Source organism: Dendrobates tinctorius, unplaced genomic scaffold (assembly GCF_039654945.1).
Source record: "Dendrobates tinctorius isolate UK_male_01 unplaced genomic scaffold, ASM3965494v1 ptg000269l, whole genome shotgun sequence".
NCBI lineage: Eukaryota > Metazoa > Chordata > Amphibia > Anura > Dendrobatidae > Dendrobates > Dendrobates tinctorius.
In genome coordinates this window covers 586,976-609,152 of record NW_027361936.1, presented here as the reverse complement: position 1 = coordinate 609,152, position 22,177 = coordinate 586,976, and positions in this window count along the sequence as shown.

Below are 22,177 nucleotides of genomic sequence, written 5' to 3'. Positions count from 1 at the left end.
TGGCAAAAGCTGGGTGGGAACTTTCTCACACAGCAATGCCAAAAGTGAGACTAGGGATTATTTTTTTACAGTGGCGGAGGAATACAGTGCGGAAGGATACCTACCTCCCGTCACTGGATTTCCTGGAGCCCCGTAGAGAGCGGTCGCATCAGCTGATGCTGCTGTTCTCCATGGGAGATCGGCGTGGGACACACATGTGTGGATTTCTGCGGATCAGGGAGTATATTGTTTGTTTGTTATTTTCATATTTTTTACAGTGAGAATGACACTGGCTTCGGGGAACAAAGTGACAAGTCATGGTGAGTATGCACTCTATGTTATATGTACTGTATGTCTATATGTATGTATTGTATGAATGTATGAATGTATTGTATGTAGTATGTATGTAGTATGTATGTATGTATGTATGTTGTATGTCTGAAGCATGTTGTATGTATGTAGTATGTACGTAGTATGTACTATGTATGTAGTATGAATGCAGTATACATGTAGTATGTAGTATGTATGTAGTATGTATGTTGTATGAATGTAGTATATATGTAGTATGTATGTAGTATGTAGCATGTGTGTATGTTGTATGAATGAAGTATATTTGTAGTATGTATGTATGTTGTATGAATGTAGTATATATGTAGCATGTATGTAGTATGTAGTATATATGTATGTTGTATGAATGTAGTATACATGTAGTATGTATGTAGTATGTATGTATGTTGTATGAATGTAGTATATATGAAGTATGTATGTAGTATGTAGTATATATGTATGTTGTATGAATGTAGTATACATGTAGTATGTATGTAGTATGTATGTATGTTGTATGAATGTAGTATATATGAAGTAAGTATGTAGTATATATGTATGTTGTATGAATGTAGTATACATGTAGCATGTATGCAGTAAGTATGTATGTTGTATGAATGTAGTATATATGTAGCATGTATGTAGTATGTAGTATATATGTATGTTGTATGAATGTAGTATACATGTAGTATGTATGTAGTATGTATGTATGTTGTATGAATGTAGTATATATGAAGTATGTATGTAGTATGTAGTATATATGTATGTTGTATGAATGTAGTATATATGTAGTATGTATGTAGTATGTATGTATGTTGTATGAATGTAGTATATATGTAGCATGTATGTAGTATATATGTATGTTGTATGAATGTAGTATACATGTAGCATGTATGTAGTATGTAGTATGTAGTATGTATGTTGCATGAATGTAGTATACATGTAGTATGTATGTATGTTGTATGAATGTAGCATACATGTAGCATGTATGTAGTATGTATGTTGTATGAATGTAGTATGTATGTAGTATGTTTTTTTTTCTTACATTCTACACATTAGCCAGATGATGGGACTACTACTGTCCCATCATTGGCAAATGTGTCAATCACTGTCAGTGTAGCAGGCATCGCCCGATGGGACTTGCAGTCCCATCGGACGATGCCTGCACACACACAAGACCCCCAGCAGGCCCGCACAGACCACCGGCAGCCGTCAGCCGGCACAGACCACCGAGAGGCCCGTACAGACCACCGGCAGCCGGTACAGGCCCCCGGCAGCCGGCACAGAAGACCGGCAGCCGGCACAGGCCCCCGAGAGGCCCGTACAGACCACCGGCAGCCGGCACAGGCCCCCGACAGGCCTGTACAGAGCCCCGAGAGGCCCGTACAGACCCCCAACAGTCGGCACAGACCCCCCGCAGTCGGCACAGACCGTGCATCATGATGCGCACAGACTGCGCGTCATGATGACATCATTTCAGCAGCCAATCACAGCCACAACAGTGGCTCATTGCATTATGGGGACTTCTGATTCCAGTATCCGATATAGAAAAAATATCGGTACTCGGTATCGGAATTCCGATACAGCGAATATCGGCCGATACCCGATATTTGCAGTATCGGAATGCTCAACACTACTCATGAACTTAGCTTTTTTTGTTGATATCAGACATGAGCTTAATGTACTGAACAAGAAGTTACAAGGCCAGGGGCAACTTGTCAGTGCTGCCTATGACAACGTGAGAGAATTCTTTAAAAAACTCATGTTATGGAAAGCCCAGCTTTCTCATCAAACCTTTGCCATTTCCCATCATGCAAGTCACTCATTGAAGCAGGCACACCATTCAGTGGTGAGGAGTATATGGATGTCATTTTGAAGCTACAAAAGGAATTTGATCACAGATTTGCAAACTGCAAGATGCACAGAGCCACATTTCAAATTTTTGCAGACCCCTTTCTCTTTGATGTGCAAGATGCCCGTCCTGTGCTTCAAATGGAGCTCATTGACCTGCAGTGCAACTCTGAGCTCAAAGCCAAGTTCAGGGAGGTGAGTGGAAAAGCAGACAAGCTCAGGCAATTTTTGAGAGAATTGCCCCCCAGCTTCCCTGAGCTTTCCCGAATGTTCAAGCGGACCTGTGTCTTTTTGGGAGCACATATCTGTGTGAAAAGCTCTTCTCTACCTTTAACTTCAATAAGTCCAAGTACAGATCCAGACTTACTGATGAGCATCTTCAAGCCCTACTGAGGGTCTCAACTGCTTCCTCCCTTAAGCCAAATGTGGCTCGGCTATGTGAGAGTAAGCGCTGCGAGATCTCTAGCAGCAAGAAGTAGGCAGAAGAAGCCATGTTCAAAACAGTTTATGTTCAATGTTCCATTCATGTTCAGAAAGTTAAATGTTAAAGAACTGTTAATACAGATATCTGAATGTGAATAATAATAATTACATTTCTCTAGTCAGCAACTATATGTGGTTTCTTCAGTCTGCTGTATTATTATCATTTTCATTTTATTTATTTATTACTGATTGATTTATTTTTTCTTATGATTTTGTTACCGTATTTTTTGTTTTGTAAGACGCACTTTTTTCCCCAAAATTTGGGGGGAAAATGGGGGTGCTTCTTACAAAGTGGACATGCCTTACCATAGGCCGTGATCAAGGGGCGTCCGGGTATCCGGCGGTTTCTGGCCAGAACCCCGGCATTTCCTCGGTTCCCTGTGTGTGTGCGGTAGTGCCAGTAAAAAATGGCCACCGGCGCTTGCGCAGATGGGATCTGGGGACTCAGCTCTCATGAGATGAGATCTCAGTGCTGAAATCTCATCTCTCGGGAACTGGGTCCCGACATCCCATATGCGCACGCGCTGGCAGACATTTTTTACCGGCTCCACCGCACACACACAGAGAACCGAGGAAATGCCGGGGCTCTGGCCTGTCGCACAATGTCAGCAGAGCCCCGGGCAGCGCCGGGCACACAACGTAGCACCGCTGGGCACCGGAGACACCCGCAGCACCGGCCAGCAACCGCCGGACACCCGGAGAAACCCGGCAGCAGCACAAGACCCTGCAGCAGCATAAGACCGCCGCAGCAATGGCACACATTGAAGACCCCCTCATCCATGAATGCAGCCTGCAGCATCACTCCATGCCTGCCTCCTCCAGCAGCGAGCCTCGGACCCTGCTACACCGCAGTCACCCACCCCGGTAAGCAGCAAGAAGCAAGGATTATAAGAGGCACCACTAGAGTTGAGCGACTTTTGTTTTTTTAGGGTCGAGTTTCGTTTCGTGAAACCCGACTTTTCCAAAAGTCGGGTCGAGCAAGATCGGCTGATTATAGAGAAAAGTCGGGGTCGTCCCGAAACACGAAACCCAATGTAAGTCAATGGGGAATAAAAGTCGGCAGTGAGAGGAGGACAGGAAACACACCTACAGTGCTCATTTGAATGCCAAAAGCATCAATTCTTCTTACTTAAGCTGGTCAACCTTAATTAACTTCATAATACAAGTTACGCACTGAAAAATGGGGGTTATTTGGCTAAAGTTGTGGGGGGGTAGGGCTGGCTCCAGGTTTTCATGTGCCCTGGGCGAAAGAGCGCCCCTTTAACACATAATACCACAACTCATCATGCTCCGATACGGCAGAGAAATAGCGGTAATGTACAATGAAAAATACTTCACTTTTTACATCTCATGACGAGGCCCATCTATTTCTCCATACAGAATCATTGGTCCCATATAATGTTTGAAACAGTATATGATGAGCTCCACATAATGCTACAGTATATGTTGGTCCCCATGGATGAAGCTCCACTGTCTTATGGGCCCAAATAATGCTCCAAACATAATGGGCCCCATTTCTAATGCTCTAGTGTATAATGGGCCCTGTAAATGCTGCTCCAGTGTCTGATGTCCACCTTTGGAATGTTCCAGTGTATGGTGGGCCCCATCTATCATTCTCCAGAGTATAGTGCTCCCCAAAAATTGCTGTCCCAACATTGAAAACAATCAAATAAGTCTCCTCGCTAGGGAATCCCTGGACTAGTCTGGACTCCTCGTCGTCCCCATCTTCCATCTCACTGCACAGTATTTCAACCTTGCAAGTGCTGTGATCCTGAGCAAGCAGGGGGGGGCCACTTATTGGCGACGGCACTGGCACAGGGCCCCTGATAGTACGGTGGTGTGTCTGATGGCGGGTGGGCCGAACCTGCACTTTCATCTGCAGCTTCCTCTTTGTCACCGTGTAAGATGGAACTGTATATGGGAAGGGTAACCTGAGTTTCATCAGGGTCAGATTCAGGCCGTGTAGCGTGCGAGGGGAATGTAGTGGTCTGGGTCAATGTACCAGCAGATTCATCGAGCAGTGGCTGGGCATCAGTGCAGTTGTGTCGCCCCCAGGAGTACTGTCGCCACAGTGGCATTACCTTCCTCCTAGGGAGTGTGATGTCATGCTTGGGAGCAACGAAGGATCTCTCTAGCAGGTTAACTGATTGGGCGGCGTTATTCCCACGATCATGACCCTCCAAACAGCGTTCATGAAGGCAAAGTGTTTGTTTTACGTGGGCAGTATGGTTGCAAAGCTGAACCTTAAAGGAATGTCCAGAAGGGCACCACCAGGAGTGGAGCCTACAGCGTAATTTGACTCAACACGGGCAACCTCAACCATGCCAGCTACAGAACAGATGCACACATTGCAAGCTTAATTCCGTTAACGAACGAGACTCCGTCATGCCCCGCGGTCCGAGTCTGGCTTACTAGAGGGACACGTGAGGCTCTGGCACATGAGATTGGCCAATAACTGGTGTGTCATGCCCTTACATGTCCGTGGCTGCATGTGCGCTACACTGAAAAGGCCAGCGTTTGTCGCTTACAGGTGCAGATAACCCGCTGAACAACGTTAGTGATGGCGATCATTGATTACAATTATTACTCGCGAACGATGATTTCCCAATAAGTGCAGGTCAACCGCAGTTCCGGAATTAGGCCTAACCGTCATTCCTGAAAAAAATGAAAAACTTACGTGTGCAAACCACAGGTGCTGTAGCTTGCTTAACAGCTCGCCAGCCGTTCTCACGCCCAGTATGGGTTACACGTGATTGCACAAAGGTGAGAAAGGGTACCGTATCCCCGGATAACATGTATGGATAGCGTACACATTCAAAAGATATGTCTATACATCAGGAGGCAGGCTCAGACAGTGTTAGGCCCAGTATGGCTTGCACGTAATTGCACAAAGGTGAGAAAGGGTACCGTATCCCCGGATAACATGTATGGATAGAGTACACATTCAAAATATATGTCAATACACCAGGATGCAGGCTCAGACGGTGTCAGGCACAGTATGGATTTGACGGCCCAGACTACACAGCGGAGGAGCAGGGAGAGGTAAAGATTGCAAATGCTGGGGCCCTGCCCAAGCAAGGGGGGCCCACTCATGGGCGTCGGTACTGGCACTGGGCCCCTTATAGTACGGCGGTGTGTCTGACGGCGGGTGTGCACCACCACCGTCAGAGACACTTGATTGCACTATGAGGTACCCTGTGCCAGTGCCCGCGCCCAAGAGTCGGCCTACCCACCTGTCCAGGGCAACGGCACTCGCACGGTGTCATGCGCTAGGTGGTGACCCCGGCCATGGGGGGGGAGGCAGCACAGTTAGGGAGTTTTAGAAAGTGGCATATGCTGATGCTGGACATTCAGTTGATGCAAAAGGCGAAATAGGTCAAGTCCCAGGAAGAGGTGGACCAAAGCAAGCCATTTTTCTGTCACCCTATGTGTCATCAGGGGAAGGTGGGACAAAATCCTTGGAAACCCATGCATGGTTCATTTTAATGAAGGTTAGATCATCCACATTTTGGGTTGACAGACGGGTCCTTTTTTCTCAGGATTGATCCAGCTGCACTGAAGACTCTTTCTGATAGCACACTTGCAGCTGGGCAAGCGAGCTCCTGTAAGGCATATTGTGCCAATTCAGGCCAGGTGTCCAGTTTAGCGGCCCAATAGTCAAAGGGGAATGACCTGTGTGGGAGAACATCGATATGGGAGGAAAAGTAGTTTGTAACCATAGTTGACAACTGCTGTCTCCTGTCACTTTCCATCGATGCTGTATTACCAGTTGTGTGAGCGGTACTTGAAAAATCAGTCCACAACATTGTCATGAAACCCCTGTCTCCAACGCCACTTCTGCTGTGTGCACCATGAACACCTCTGCCAAGCTCGTGTGAGAACCATCACCGCTGCTGTGTGCTGGGAATGCCTCAAGCAACCGATTTACCAGAGTTGCTTGTTTATTAGCCAATATTAGGTCAAGGTTCTCCTGTGGCATGATGTTTTGTAATTTGCCTTTATAGCGTGGATCCAGGATGCTGGCCAACCAGTAGTCGTCATCGTTCATCATTTTGGCAATGCGGGGGTCCCTTTTTAGGATCCGCAAGGCATAATCTGACATGTGGGCCAATGTTCCCGGTGTCAATGATGCACTGCGAGTGCTGGGTGGAGGAGCACTTTCTGGCAAATCCACATCCCTCCAGTCACGCACAAACCCTGTACCAGACCTTGCCACGCCAACATTTTCACTTGCCCCACGAGATGCATCCTCCTCCCCTAAGTAATCATCCCCATCATCATCCTCCTCCTCCTCTTCTTCCTCCAACTCGTCCAGGAGAGGTCCCTGAGCAGACAATGGCTGAATGTCATCAAGGATTCCCTCCACCTCTTCCTCCTCGTCATCATTGTCTGCAGACGCCTGCTCCTTAAGGTGCGTCAAAGTTTGCATGAGCAGACGCATAAGTGGGATGCTCATGCTTAGGATGGCGTCGTCTGCGCTTACCAGCCGTGTGCATTCCTCAAAACACTGAAGGACTTTACAGAGGTCTTTCAGCTTCGACCACTGCACACCTGTCAACTCCATGTCTGCTCTCAAAGTGCCTGGCCGTGTATCCTCCCACAAATGCATTATGGCCTGCCTCTGCTCGCACAGCCGCTCCACCATGTGCAGGGTGGAGTTCCACCTTGTTGCAATGTCGATAATGAGGCGGTGGTTGGGAAGGTGGAGCAATCGCTGCAGCTTCTGCATACGAACGGAGTGTACAGGCGACCGGCGGATGTGCATGCACAGTCTTCGCACCTTATGGAGCAGGGCTGTTAACTCTGGATAATTTTTGAGGAAGCACTACACCACCAGGTTCAAGGTGTGAGCCAAGCAAGGTATGTGGCTGAGTTTTGAAAGTACTATGGCTGCCACAAAATTACGGCTGTTATCACTAACTACCTTGACGGCCTCAAGATGTATACTGCCCGGCCATGACTCAGTTTGTCGCTTCAAGTACTCGGCCAGCTCCTCGGCGGTGTGTCTGTCGCCCAAACACATCATCTGCAACACAGCCTGCTGACGCTTTCCACTAGCTGCTCGATAGGGGGACACCTCGTGTGCAACAGTGGCAGCTGCAGATGGAGTGCTCATACGACTGCGCTCTGTGGACGAGCTTTCGCTTCTGGAGGAGGAGGAGGAGGGTGGAACGCCTACAGCCAACTGTTTCCTATACCGTGGGCTAGGCAGCACTGTCCCACCACCGCTGTCCCCTGTGGACCCTGCATCCACCACATTAACCCAGTGCGCAGTGATGGACACGTAACGGCCCTGGCCATGCCGACTGGACCATGCATCAGTTGTGAGGTGCACCTCTCCACTCACTGACTGCTTGAGTGCATGGACAATGCGGTCTTTCATATGATGGTGGAGGGCTGGGATGGCTTTGCGAGAGAAGAAGTGGCGACTGGGTAGGTCATAGCGTGGTACTGCATAGGCCATGAGTTCACGGAAAGCTGCGCTTTCCACCAACCGATAGGGCATCATCTCAAACGAGATTAGTTTGGCAATGTGGGCGTTCAAACCCAGTGTACGCGGATGAGAGACTGAGTACTTTCTTGACCTACTCATAGTGTCTGGGAGGGTGAGCTGGACTTGAGAGATGCATATGGTAGAAGTAGCGGTGGACAGGGCGGACTGAGAGAAGGTTGATGATGGTGATGGAGTTGGTGTTCTTTCTGATGGCCTAGATTCAGTATTTCGTTGATATAACAGTGGGATTCCCTGACTGCTGTGGCCTTGCAACGACACCTCAACATTTGCTGCTGTGCTAACCGGTGGGCTTACAGTGGGGGAAACAATGTAGCGTTGCTGACTACCTTCATTGTGATCAGTTGCACATGTGGCACTTGAGGTTTGGTGTTGTGTCCACGCTTGCAAGTGCATGCTGGTTAAATGTCTAAGCATGCAACTGGTATTCAAATTTTTCAGATTTTTCCCTCGGCTAAAGGTCTTTGCGCACTTCTTACAGAGAACCTTGGCCTGATAATGAGGATTTTGTTCAAAAAAGTGCCACACTGCACTCTTCCTACTTTGGCAGACATTTTGCGGCCTAGCACGCTGTGATGTTTTGACCCTCTGGACAAGCTGTCCAGCAACTCTTTTGATTTTTGGAACCTGTCTTTGGAGTGCTCCGGGCCTGCCAGATAACAGCTGTTGCGATGTTGATGTCTGCTGTGGATGCTCCTCATCTGAGCTATTGGAAGCAGCACCCTCTTCCCCCAATGGATGCCAATCTGGGTCAACAACTGGGTCATCCATCACCTCCTCTTCAATGTCATGTGCACCTTCCTCTGTGTCACCGTGTATGGTGGTATAGTGTGCGGGAAGGGGCACCTGAGTCTCATCAGGGTCAGAATCAGGCTCTGAACACTGCGAGGACAATGTAGTGCTCTGAGTGAATGTACCAGCAGAATCATCTATCAGCGACTGTGCATCAGTGCACTCCATGTCAGATTCATCTTGGCCTGGATAATTCACCATTTCACTTGATAATCCAGGCATGGTATGTGAAAACAGCTCCATGGAGTAGTCAGTAGTATGGCCTGCGTCATCCTTCAATCTTGGTTGTGGTGAAGGACACAAGGAAAGGTGTGTTCATGAACATGAGCCTCCAATGACGACTCAGTGCTTTTACTTTTTACAACTTCAGAAGGGGAGGCGATAGAGCTGGAGGCTGAGTCAGCAATGTAAGACAAAACTTTTTCCTGATGCTCTGGCGTTAAAAGCGGTTGGCCAACTCCTAGAAAACTAAGCCTTCGAAGCCTTATGGAGCCAGACGATGACGCAGGCTCAACACCTCCTGCATTCGGTCCTATTTTGCTCTTGCCACTACCATCAGATCCACCACCAACACCATCATTACCAGCTGCCAACCCCCGCCCAATTCCACGGCCTCTTCCACCAGCCTTCCTCATTTTTGGTAGAAATGTAGACAAAATCCAACAAACTATATAGTAATGTAAAACAAGGTACAAGGTGTCTACAGGACAGGGGAGATTTAGATTTTCTGCACACACTAGTGGACACTGGACACTTTTGGATTGTGTGAGGCCCACTGAATTTCAGAGTGCTATGTCACAGGCTCGATGGCACAGGTGTGAAAAAAGTGACTACAGGATATGGGAGATTTTGAATTTCTGGGAGATTTTGAATTTCTGCAGACACTTGTGGACACTGGACACTTGGATTGTGTGAGGCCCACTGAATATCACGGCGCTATGTCACAGGCTCGAAGCAGCAGGTGTAAAAAAAGTGACTACAGGATAAGGGAGATTTTGAATTTCTGCAGACACTTGTGGACACTGGACACTTGGATTGTGTGAGGCCCACTGAATATCACAGCGCTATGTCACAGGCTCGATGGCACAGGTGTGAAAAAAGTGACTACAGGATAAGGGAGATTTTGAATTTCTGCAGACACTTGTGGACACTGGACACTTGGATTGTGTGAGGCCCAATGAATATCAGAGCGCTATGTCACAGGCTCGATGCAGCAGGTGTGAAAAAAGTGACTACAGGATAAGGGAGATTTTGAATTTCTGCAGACACTGGACACTTTTGGATTGTGTGAGGCCCACTGAATATCAGAGCGCAATGCACAGGCTCGATGCAGCAGGTGTGAAAAAAGTGACTACAGGATAAGGGAGATTTTGAATTTCTGCAGACACTGGACACTTGGATTGTGTGAGGCCCAATGTATATCACAGCGCTATGTCACAGGCTCGATGCAGCAGGTGTGAAAAAAGTGACTACAGGATAAGGGAGATTTTGAATTTCTGGGAGATTTTGAATTTCTGCAGACACTTGTGGACACTGGACACTTTTGGATTGTGTGAGGCCCACTGAATATCACAGCGCTATGTCACAGGCTCGATGGCACAGGTGTGAAAAAAGTGAATTGTAGAATTGGGCAGAATAGGAATCTCCCTAGAGTGTAGGTTTGTAAGAACGGAACAAGTCCTCCACAGTGACACACAGATAGCTTCACTGTGGCTGTGATAACAGCCGTTACACGGTACTGTGTGAGGAGCGTACACCGCTGTATGGTGTGAATAAATGCACGCTCAGTACCTTAGCAAGACCAAAAAAAATTGGGATTGCTTTTAAAAAAGCAGTTTGCAGAGCAGTGGGGAAACAGCAATGCAGCTGTCAGGAAGCCTTAGAAGGCAGCCTAACAACCAACACCGCTGATCCACCACAATATAGCCTCCCCTTGCACTGCACACACAGTGACTGGTGTGTTGCACAGGCAAAATCGCTAGCAGCAGAAGCAGTTTTTTTGTCTTCTTCCCTGCCTAACGCTCTCCCTACAGAATCAGCAACCTCTCCCTATGCTAAGATCGGCAGAAGTAAGATGGCGGTCGGCGTGCACGCCCTTTTATAACCCCTGTGACGCCCACCAAAGCAAGCCAATCACTTGCATGCCCTTCTGAAAGATGGTGGCGACCCCTGCCTATGTCATCACGTTGCCCACAGTGTCCGTGGATCCTGATTGGCTGAAAAAGAGAGCTAAACAAACTTTTGAAACGCGACTTTGGCGCGTAAGTCGCCGACCTCGTGGCCGACCTCATCCTAGGGTCGGGTTTCGTTTCATGAAACCCGACTTTGCCAAAAGTCGGCGACTTTTGAAATTGTTCGACCCGTTTCGCTCAACTCTAGGCACCACCATTTTATTTAAAAAATATTTTTTCTTATTTTTCTCCTCAAAACTTGTGGTGCATGTTATAATCGGGAGCGTCTTATAAAGCGGAAAATACGGTAAATTATTTTTATTTTTTAACACAAAATAATATGAAAAAATAAAGACATTTGATAACATTGGAATTGGTAAATTGAGTTTGAGACCCCTGCTCTATAAGGTCGCCTTGGTGGCTTCAGTTTTCTCATGCAGCAGGAAAAGATTAATTTGCTGTTGCTGATATTGTTCATCAGAAATGTAGTTTGTTACCTGTGTACTGACAGCCTATGGTTTTGTAAGAACTGGAGGTAAATGTGAGTCTGTCTCTTTATTGCTTTCACTCAGTGCCGAAACTAAATGTAGAAGTTTTACTGTAAAGTGAACTGGTCAGTTGATACATGCTGCGCAAACCATGAGCAGCATGTATCAGGCACTGGCTGTATTATTTCAACCATGAATACTTGATTAAGTAGTATTGCATATGCTGCCTTGAATTTGCAACTACAGTATATGCCTATGTGTAAGTATAAATCAAATGGTAGGCAAATATGCTGCACTGCTGGCATCTCGATAAAGAAAGATATCCGGAAAAAACTTGAAATTGCAGAACAGGTTTTGGGACTTATTCTCAACATGTTTCAATGTACAACTGACTTCATCAGGAGTGCCACAAAGATTATGTATAGCTAGAGACCTGAAAATCCAGGGCAAGGAGAAGTAAGAAGCCACCGGGGACCCGTTTGTCCGACTAGTCTACAGATACAAAAGGAAAAGAAAAGGGGTTCTGCAAAATATCTCAGAAATATACAAAACTTTACTAAATTTAAAATATTATAATGGATTTTGTTAAAAACAGAGTATCATAGAATCATAAAATGCTTGAATTGGAAGGAACCTCAAGGGTCATCGTGTCCAACCTCCTGCTCAATGCAGGATTCATTAAACCATCTCAGACAGATATCTGTTTAGCCTCTGTTTGAATACTTCCATTGAAGAAGAACTCACCACCTCTCATGGCAGCCTGTAACACTCATTGATCAAGCTCAGTGACAAAAAGTTTTTTCTAATATCTAATCTGTATCTTCTCCCTTTTACTTTCATTTAATTGATTCTCATGTTTCTCTTTGCGAATGAGAATAAAGATGATCCCTCTTAACTTTGACACAACTTCTGATATTTGTAGACAGCTATTAAGTCTCCTCTTAGTCTTCTTTTTTGCAAGCTAAACATTCCCAGATCCTTTAACCGTTCCTCATAGGACATAATTTGCAGTAAACTCATCATCCTGATTGCTCTTCTCTGTACTTACTCAAGTTTTTCAAAGTCTTTTTTAAAATGTGGTGCCCAGAACTGGACACAGTATTCTAGATTAGGCCTGACCAAGGAGGAGTAGAGGGGAATAATTATTTCATATGATCTAGACTTTATGCTTTTCTTAATACTTCCTTGAACTGTGTTTGTATTTTTTGCTGCTGCATAACACTGTTGACTCATGTGCGATCTGTGATCTATTATTATGCCTAAGTCTCTTCACACATGCTGTTACTTAGTTATATTCCTCCCATTCTGTAGGTGTAATTGTAGTTTTTCTTGCCCAGATGTAGAATCTTGTATTTCTCCTTGTTAAATACCATTATATTGGCTCCTTCCCTTTGTTCAAGCTTATCTAGATCCATTTAAATCCTTTCTCTGTGTTCTCTAGAGTTAGCTATCCCTCCTAGATTTGCATTGTCTGCAAATTTGTTTAGCTTACCTTCACTTGCCTTATCTAGATCATTCATAAAAATGTTGAACAACATTGAGGCCAAGACAGAAACTTGTGGTACACCACTTGAAATACTTATCTAGTTGGATGTGCAGCCATTTATTACCACTCTTTGAGTAAGGATCACTGAGCCAGCTATGAATTCACCCACCTAACAATAGCCTTGTCAATGCAATACTTAGGCATTTTTTTCTATAAGGATAGTATGATATACTTTATCAAATGCTTTGCTGAATATTATATCTACCACGTATCTCTGATCCACCAAGTCAGTGATTCCATCAAAGAAGCAAATTAGATTAGCCTGGCAAGACTTGTTTGCTACAAACCCATGCTGGCTCTGGTTAATTACTGTATTCTTATCCAAATACTGACATGCATGCTATTTAATAATTTGCTCAAATATCTTTCCTGGTATAGCAGTAAGGTTTACTGGCCTGTGGTTTCCTGGCTCCATGTCTTTCTTTTTTGAAGATAGGGACAATATTTGCCCTTCTCCAATCTTCTGGGACTTGTGTTCTCCAGGATTTTTCAAATATTCTGGCTAGTGCATCTGCAATTTCCTCTGCTTACTCTTTTAGCACCCTAGGATGTAATTCATCTGGACAAGGAGATTTAAATTCATTCAAATTAGGTAAGTGTTCCTTCACCATCTCTCTTTTTATAGATAGTGTGGATTCTTTTATTCCTTCAATGTCACAGTGAAGACAGATGCCAAATAGGAATTTAAAAGTTCGGCCTTCTCAACATCATTTTGGACCATTTCACCCTTTTCATCCTGTAAAACCCCTATAGTATCTTTGACTTTTCTTTAGCTTTTCACATACCCCCAAAATCCTTTTTTACTGTTTTTGATCTCCCTTGCAAGCCTCACTTTATTAGAGATTGTTACGGATTGTGCAGTGAGAATTTCATTTAGCCAAATCTACCATTCTTCTTGGACATTTCTGTCCATTAGCACATCCAGCCATTGGACCTTTCCTACCCTCTTTCTGAGTTAATTAAAATCTGCCTTTCTGAAGTCCAACTTTAAAGTCTAAGTTCTCACTGGTCCTCTTGTAATTCAAAATTTGAGGATAGCATGAGATCTGCCTCCTAATTTCCCAACCACCTTTACTTCCTCAACCATTTTCTCCCTGTTGGTAAGAATTAGGTCCAAGATTGCAGATCCTCCTGTTCTCTCTTCTACCTTTTGAAAGATAACGTAGTCAGCAAATAGAAGATAAGAATAGTAGAGTATAGTAATAGAATAGTGATAACATTGTTAATAATAATAATAATAATAATAATAATAATAATAATAATAATAATAATAGTAATAGTATTTGAGCAGTTCAATAGAGTGCCAACAACAAACCTATCAAGGCCAACATATCTAATGCCATACATTAACAGATGGGTGGACACCTGGATGTTCGGGTCCGGTGGGTTCGGCCAAACAGTTACAAAAAGTTCGGCTTCTGGTACCAGAACAGTATCCGGACCTGAATCCGAACAAAGACCCCATTCACTTGAATGGAGGGCTCGAACATCCAGTATTTGCACACTGTCATGTGCATGACAGCGCGGCAAACATCGCTTCTCATCGGCGGTGAAATCATCCCCACCCAGTCAAAGTGACTCAATTAGAGCCGGGGGATGTTACCACTGGGTCCAATAGTCAGAAGGACTAGGAAGGCGTCTGCAAAGCCAACTGCAGAGACCTGCAGCCAGATGCTGTGTGACTGTCTGCAGTCTCTGACACACCCGTGACAGTGATTGTGTCTAGCTATAGCTCCCTGCACAACATGGTGCTGTTCCCCTTCATTCTCAAGAGCGGTGGCTTCCCAGAGAATGGGTCTGTACTAATTATGAATTGATGGCATATTCTAGCAATATGATATCACTTTCATTAGTAGGAATATATTATTGTGGTTAAAGTAGAAATTAAGCCAAATAGTAATATACACAAATAAGTAATTATTTTCAATTTCTAAGCCAATCCTTTCACTCAATTGTCCTTCCTGTTTATTATCTGTATACCAATCACTGTCACATGATGTGACATGAGGATGGACAGGACATCATAACCTCAGGCCTCAACTGGTTGCCACAATTAGGAAATAAAGTCTTACTGATGTCACACCAATCCATTCTAAAGATATGCATGATGCAACCGGGACTAGTACCGAATTAAGTGGTTTGGTACCGTGTTAGTGTGGCGCCCCTGAGGCTTCCGTCGCCACAGAGGTACTGCACCTTCTCCTAAGGTGTAGTGCCCCACCATCCAGGTAGGTTGGGAACTCCTTTCCGCATTCCAACACCTGCACCCCACACACAGGATAGTTCAGCAGGGACCCATCCATGCTTTATGCTGGAAAGGTCATAGGGTGCCTTTTGTGGTCCCTGGCTTCGTAACACGAGAGGTGCTGGGGAGGCGGGTGGAGTTAGATATAAAAGAGAGGGAAGGTGTAGGATAGGATTTCAGATCAGTCTGGAGTGAGTCCCAGAGAAAGAGAGCAGGCTGAGAGCAGGTCAGCCTGAGAGGAGCTCAAGGCAGAGGAAGGCAGTCAGTCAGGAGAGGCTGAGGACTGGTCTTAATGGAACAAGCTCCCTAGGGAAGGAAGAGAAGGAGAAAGAGATGTTGACTGGAGACTACAGATTCCATAAGAGAGATAGAACAGATCGGAATGAAGGAGAATAGAAGGACGGTGGGAAGCTGGTTGAAGAAAGATAGAGAACCCTTCCAGTCCAGAGAGCGCAAAGGCCGGGGCCCGGTCCCCGAGGTTGATTGGATCTTTATGTCCAGCAATAGACACCGGAGGTGTAGTGAGCCGCTAACGCCTTGCTCCCATCATAGACTTGGGACACAACAGCAACTGAATAGAGAGCCGGGATTCAGTGAGGGGTCCCGAAGCAGGCTACAGCTGTCTGTCATACAAGTAAAGACTAGGAACACCTAGAGAGGCATTCCAGGGTAACTAAGTACTGGAGTGCTTCGCAGCTAAAGGCGCATTGGAGGAGTCGTTCAGTAAGGTACATGTTGGTGGAGTGTGGAAGGGAGAATCCTATCCTGCCTGGAGGTTGGCTGGAGCCCTGACCTGAAGAACACAGTACGGAGGCAGGCAGTTGTGTGAACTGCAAACAGTGAGTAAAGCTTTGGAACCGCATACTCTGGTGTCCTCCAGTTATTCCCGCACCACTACACCTGGGTACCAGCCTCCATCCCATTCTGTGCCTCTCCTCATCCATTGCCCCTACACTGCCCTGGGACTACAACTCCACCTGTGGGGAGCTATACCATCTCTGCTGCACCACACCATCAGTCCCAGCGGATCTGTATGCAGCGTTGGCTTACCATCTTACTTGCCAAACACCACGGGTGGCGTCACAAACTATTCATATAAACTTTAACACCATTAACATCTCCGCCATTGATATTGGGCGCCCAGGGCCACGGACCGGGTCACGGCTCCTGTGACACATTCCCGCCTCGACACCTGCCCGGTACCAAGTACCCCGCTGTCCTGGGTGTGCGAGGGCGACCCATTAGCCAATAGAAAAAAATATATAAAGTGCTCTCACTGAGAGCACTTAATATATTTAGTACCGAATTACAACGGTAAGTTTATTACAATTTGGTCTGTTTTCCAGTTATAATAAAATATATTTACTAATTCCAAAAAACACCTCTAACAGTATTTTTATGGACAATAAAAAATCAATATTTCAACTGCATATTCTAGAGGTTAGGCATTTTTTCATTCTTAATATTCTTTGGTCTTTTTCTTGAGATACGGATGGCACTGCTTTAAGTATTTTAATGTTTGAACTTGAACCGAAATAAAAGAAGACACAATGATAAATCGAAGTGTGCAATGTAAGTCATAAAATTCTTCAGTAAATAGCCCTATTGATCGATGATTGATGATCAAACTTTAAATCGTCAAAAAAGTGAGATAATGGTGCTAGCAAAATATGTTATACTAGATTAAGGCCCGATGCTATCGCATCGAGAGGATAGTGACACACCTCTTGCCATGTTAACCCTCAATACACACACACCTCCTCAACATACACTCCTCTCACCTTTCACCATCTCCACTCACATCCACTCACTCTTTCACTCCACATACGACCCTTTCTCTCACTCCGTCTCTCATACTCACACTGTCATCATCGCTGCTCCATGATCCCCGACATCTTCTTCCGCCGGCGCCATCCTGGATCCCGACGATGTCCACGCCGGCGACATGTTCTTGCGGCCATGCCATCTTGAGTATTCTGAAATCCTGCGAGTGGACATTAGTGGAGATAGTGAAAGGTGAGAGGAGTGTGTGTTGAGGAGTGGTGTGTTGAGGGTTAACATGGCAAGAGGTGTGCTGTGACGTCACCAGTTACAACTGGACGGAAGTTGTTACAACCCGGAAGCTGCTTAGCGCATTTATTATAGTAGATTAAGGCCCGATGCTATCGCATCGAGAGGATAGTGACACACCTCTTGCCATGTTAACCCTCAATACACACACACCTCCTCAACACACCACACTGCCTCAACACACACTCCTCTCACCTTTCACCATCTCCACTCACGTTCACTCACTCTTTCACTCCACATACGACCCTTTCTCTCACTCCGTCTCTCATACTCACACCGTCATCGTCGCTGCTCCATGATCCCCGACATCTTCTTCCGCCGGCGCCATCCTGGATCCCGACGATGTCCACGCCGGCGACATGTTCTTGCGGCCATGCCATCTTGAGTATTCTGAAATCCTGCGAGAGGACATTAGTGGAGATAGTGAAAGGTGAGAGCAGTGTGTGTTGAGGAGTGGTGTGTTGAGGGTTAACATGGCAAGAGGTGTGCTGTGACGTCACCGGTTACAACTGGACGGAAGTTGTTACAACCCGGAAGCTGCTTAGCGCATTTATTATAGTAGATTAAGGCCCGATGCTATCGCATCGGGAGGATAGTGACACATCTCTTGCCATGTGAACCCTCAACACACACTCCTCCTGAACACACCACACCGCCTCAACACACACTCCTCTCACCTTTCACCATCTCCACTCACGTCCACTCACTCTTTCACTCCACATACGACCCTTTCTCTCACTCCGTCTCTCATACTCACACTGTCATCATCGCTGCTCCACGATCCCCGACATCTTCTTCCACCGGCGCCATCCTAAATCCCGACGTTGTCCACGCCGGCGACATGTTCTTGCGGCCACGCCACCTTGAGTATTCTAAAATCCTGCGACTGGACGTTAGTGGAGATAGTGAAAGGTGACAGGAGTGTGTGTTGAGGAGGAGTGGTGTGTTGAGGGTTAACATGGCAAGAGGTGTGCTGTGACATCACCAGTTACAACTGGACGGAAGTTGTTACAGCCCGGAAGCTGCTTAGCGCATTTATTACAGTAGATAGATGTATCACACCTATGTTTTTATGTGGATAAGATATTTACATAATGAGCCTCAAGAAGGACAGTATTACTGATGTATGTAAAGTGCTATTGAAATAATAGTACTCTATTAATAAATAAAAAATTAATTATTATTACCTAAGTTATGTAGGTATGTGTTAGCTATGTAGTTGAAATCTACGTATGTTTGCCTAAATTTTTTTGTTTTTGCCTTTTTTTTTAATCTATATATAACTATACCTATGTATATTTTTATGGATTTAAATATGTCTATGACAAATATGTGAAAGAGATAATTAGTGTAAGATATATCTATCTGCTTAAAATATTTATATATATAACATATATCAAGCTATGTATAGAAGTCTTAGAAGTCTATTATCTATATCTATTTAGAATGTAACTATTATTTATATATCTATATATCTATCCATTCTAGGACCAACTTAAATAGTTTAAAGTAAGACATTTTTGTAAACGACATTTCTAGTGAAGATTTTTGGGCTATTAGGTAGCAATTGTCCTTGAAGTGGTGTATCCACCACTTTGACCCTAACGTTGCTGCGTTGCTTTACTCGGGAGAATACAACATACAATTGTCCATGGGCAAATACAGGTTCGGGCAAAAAAATTCCAACTCGATTGAGGGTCTGTCCTTGGGATTTGTTAATGGTCATAGCAAAAGTAGGTTTTAGAGGAAACTGTCGACGTTTTAATTTAAAAGGTAACCCAGTTTCTGAAGGACACAAATCGATGCGTGGAATAAACACAATGTCTCCTTCAGCTGAGCCAGTAATCACTTTAGCCTGTATGATGTTGCGGAGTAAGGCAATGACAATGAGGCGAGTGCCATTGCAGAGACCTTTCTTGGTGTTTAGGTTTCTTAATAGCATCACAATGGTGCCAATTTTAAGTTTTAAGAGATGTGATGGCATTCCTGATGGTGTCAGAGAGTTTAAAAATTCAACTGGGTAGTTTTCACATTCCTCTGCCTCATCAGCATCGATAGAATCATCACTTGTATATACAGTATAATCACCACTAATGCGATCCATTACTTTACAGTTCAGAAAATCGACGTCATCATTTTTCGGACATAGTATAGCATGTGATGCAGCAGTGTTGAGGCTTTGTTGGTCATTAACATCAATGCAAATATGGTCTCCAAAGATCTCGGTTACTATAGAGCCAGTGCAAAGCATGTCTGGAGGAATTTCAATGACATCCTCTCCAAGGTTATGTTCATTAGACAGCTCACCATTTCCAAGTTTAAGCAACCAAGTGCTGTATTCAGGATCAGTGGAGCGCATGTTGTTAATTAGCGGTAGTCTGGTAAAATGTTGCCAATGTTCTGAATATTTAATGCAGGAATCTACAATGTCTATTCTTGTTCCATGAGCGATGACGGGAAGACATTGTCTGAAGTCTCCTCCAAGAACAATAACTTTACCTCCAAATGGTGTTTTATTTTTTTCAGCAACATTTGTTGTCATGATGTCACGTAGAAGTCTATCTATCACATTCAATGCATGTTTTTGGACCATAGTGCACTCATCAATAATAAAAAGTTTTGTACTCTGTAAATGTTTTCCTGCATTTGTATCGTTTTTAATCCTGGAAACAGATGTTTCGTTGATCGGAATAGGTATGCCATATAGAGAGTGGATTGTTCGGCCTCCTTGTATCAAGTTAGATGCTATTCCTGTAGTTGCTGCAGGTGACACAATTTCTCCTTGTCCTCTTAAATGATGTGTAAGTAGATGGTATAGGTATGTCTTTCCACTGCCACCAGGTCCATCGAGAAAAAAGCACTTTGGTATTAAACTGCTATTTTGTAAAGCTTCAGTAATGACATCATAGGCAAAAAGTTGCTCCTGATTAAGAGTTTCTTTCATCTCTGCAGCTTTTTTTAACTCATAATCCTTATCATATTGTTTAAGGAGTTGTTTAATATTTTTTGCTGGGCGTGGTAAATTATAATCAGCAAAAGTTTTTCCATGGACTATGAGGACATCTTGGACATCTTTCATAGCATATCCTTCACAATCGATACACTCTTCAGTGTTGCTGTGGTATGTATGACAATAGTCTTGTAAAAAATGGTCCTTAAATTCATTCCACAATTCAAGTGGATTACTGGGATGGCCAAAAATTCAGATATAAGCAAACATGTCTCTAAGTTGGGAAGGCATGTTAAGAATGCAAGCATCTGTTAAAGTATGTCTCCAGATGCTATCATCGAATAATAATCCAAGTGCTAACGCAGCATCCTTAAAGGTTTCATGCATAACTCCATTGACGGTTTTAATGCTGTCAAAACTGGTAGCAGCTTTTACATGCAGTAACAACAAACGTAAATAATAGCGTTCTTGGTCTTTCACACTAACAGTGTACATTCTTCCAATAACTGTGAGACCCCCTCGTTTTCTTTGTTCCCATGTGCCTTGTTTCCAAATGTAGTGTTCTGGAATTTTGCGGTAGAAATAGTTATGTGCATTGTGGTCGATCTTATTAAGGTTGAAATACGCCATAAGTGTAGCATTGGAATTGAGGTTTTGATGGATGTTGTCTGCAGAGTCATTCTCATGAAAATAGAGTGGTTGAGAATTAGGCAGATGTACGGCTAGGCGAATGATGGCATGAGATTGTTTATGCATAGGAAAAGCAAATATCCGCCATGCAGCCTCAGGTGCACTAACATATCTGGTATCCGTAAATTGGTGTGTTTCATCATGTTGGATGTTATTTTGGGAAATTTCAAGGTTGGCTTTGTCATGTCCTTTGTAAACGTACTTAAATAAATATTTTACACTTTGAATGGAAGCACATATTTCTACATTAATATGGCACTTGTATTTGGTGAGTAAAAATGGGTTATATGGAACTACCCATGAATTGTCAATCGTCTTAGAATGGTGTTCATATGTTTTGCCAATGGGTCTGCGGTAAGTGGGATAGCCATCCTTTTCTTTGATGGTATATGGTTGGTTTTGTTTTGGGAAACCTTTGCTACACTTTCCAAGATCCATACAGGGAGAATTAGGATTGTGTTCTCCACAGGGACCATGAATCATGTGTTGAAGAACAATGTTATGGAGCTGAGGGTAGATTGTTTCATCAGGTATTTCAGCCCAGACTATATTGTCTATGTCCGCCTCAGTCCGTAATTTAGACAGGCTGTCAAGAATAATTAAAATATGAGCGTGTGGGAGACCACGCTCCTGAAATTCAATGACATGGACCATTGCAGTGACGTTTCCAAATAATCCACTGCTAATGTCTTTTAAGAGGGATTCCAGTTTAATTTTAAAGACACGTGCAACCAAGTCTGGTCTGTGCAAATTGGTCCTGTAATTAGACACCGGCAGAGGAGCAAGGCAGCAGTAGTTATGGCGGTAGAGTCAAATTAGCCCTGTAATTAGACACCGGCAGAGTAGCAAGGCAGCAATAGTTATGGCAGTACAGGCAAATTGGTCCAGTATTTAGACACCGGCAGTAAACAGGCATAGGACCAAGGCAGAAGTAGTTATGGTGGTATAGGCAATGCCAAGCGTCCGCACAGCAAGTCGGCGTGAGGTAAATGACGCAATTTCACGAATGCAAGATGGCGTCGGCGAAATCTCGCGAGATTTCGCCGACGTCGTTAACACCTCTTGCCATGTTAACC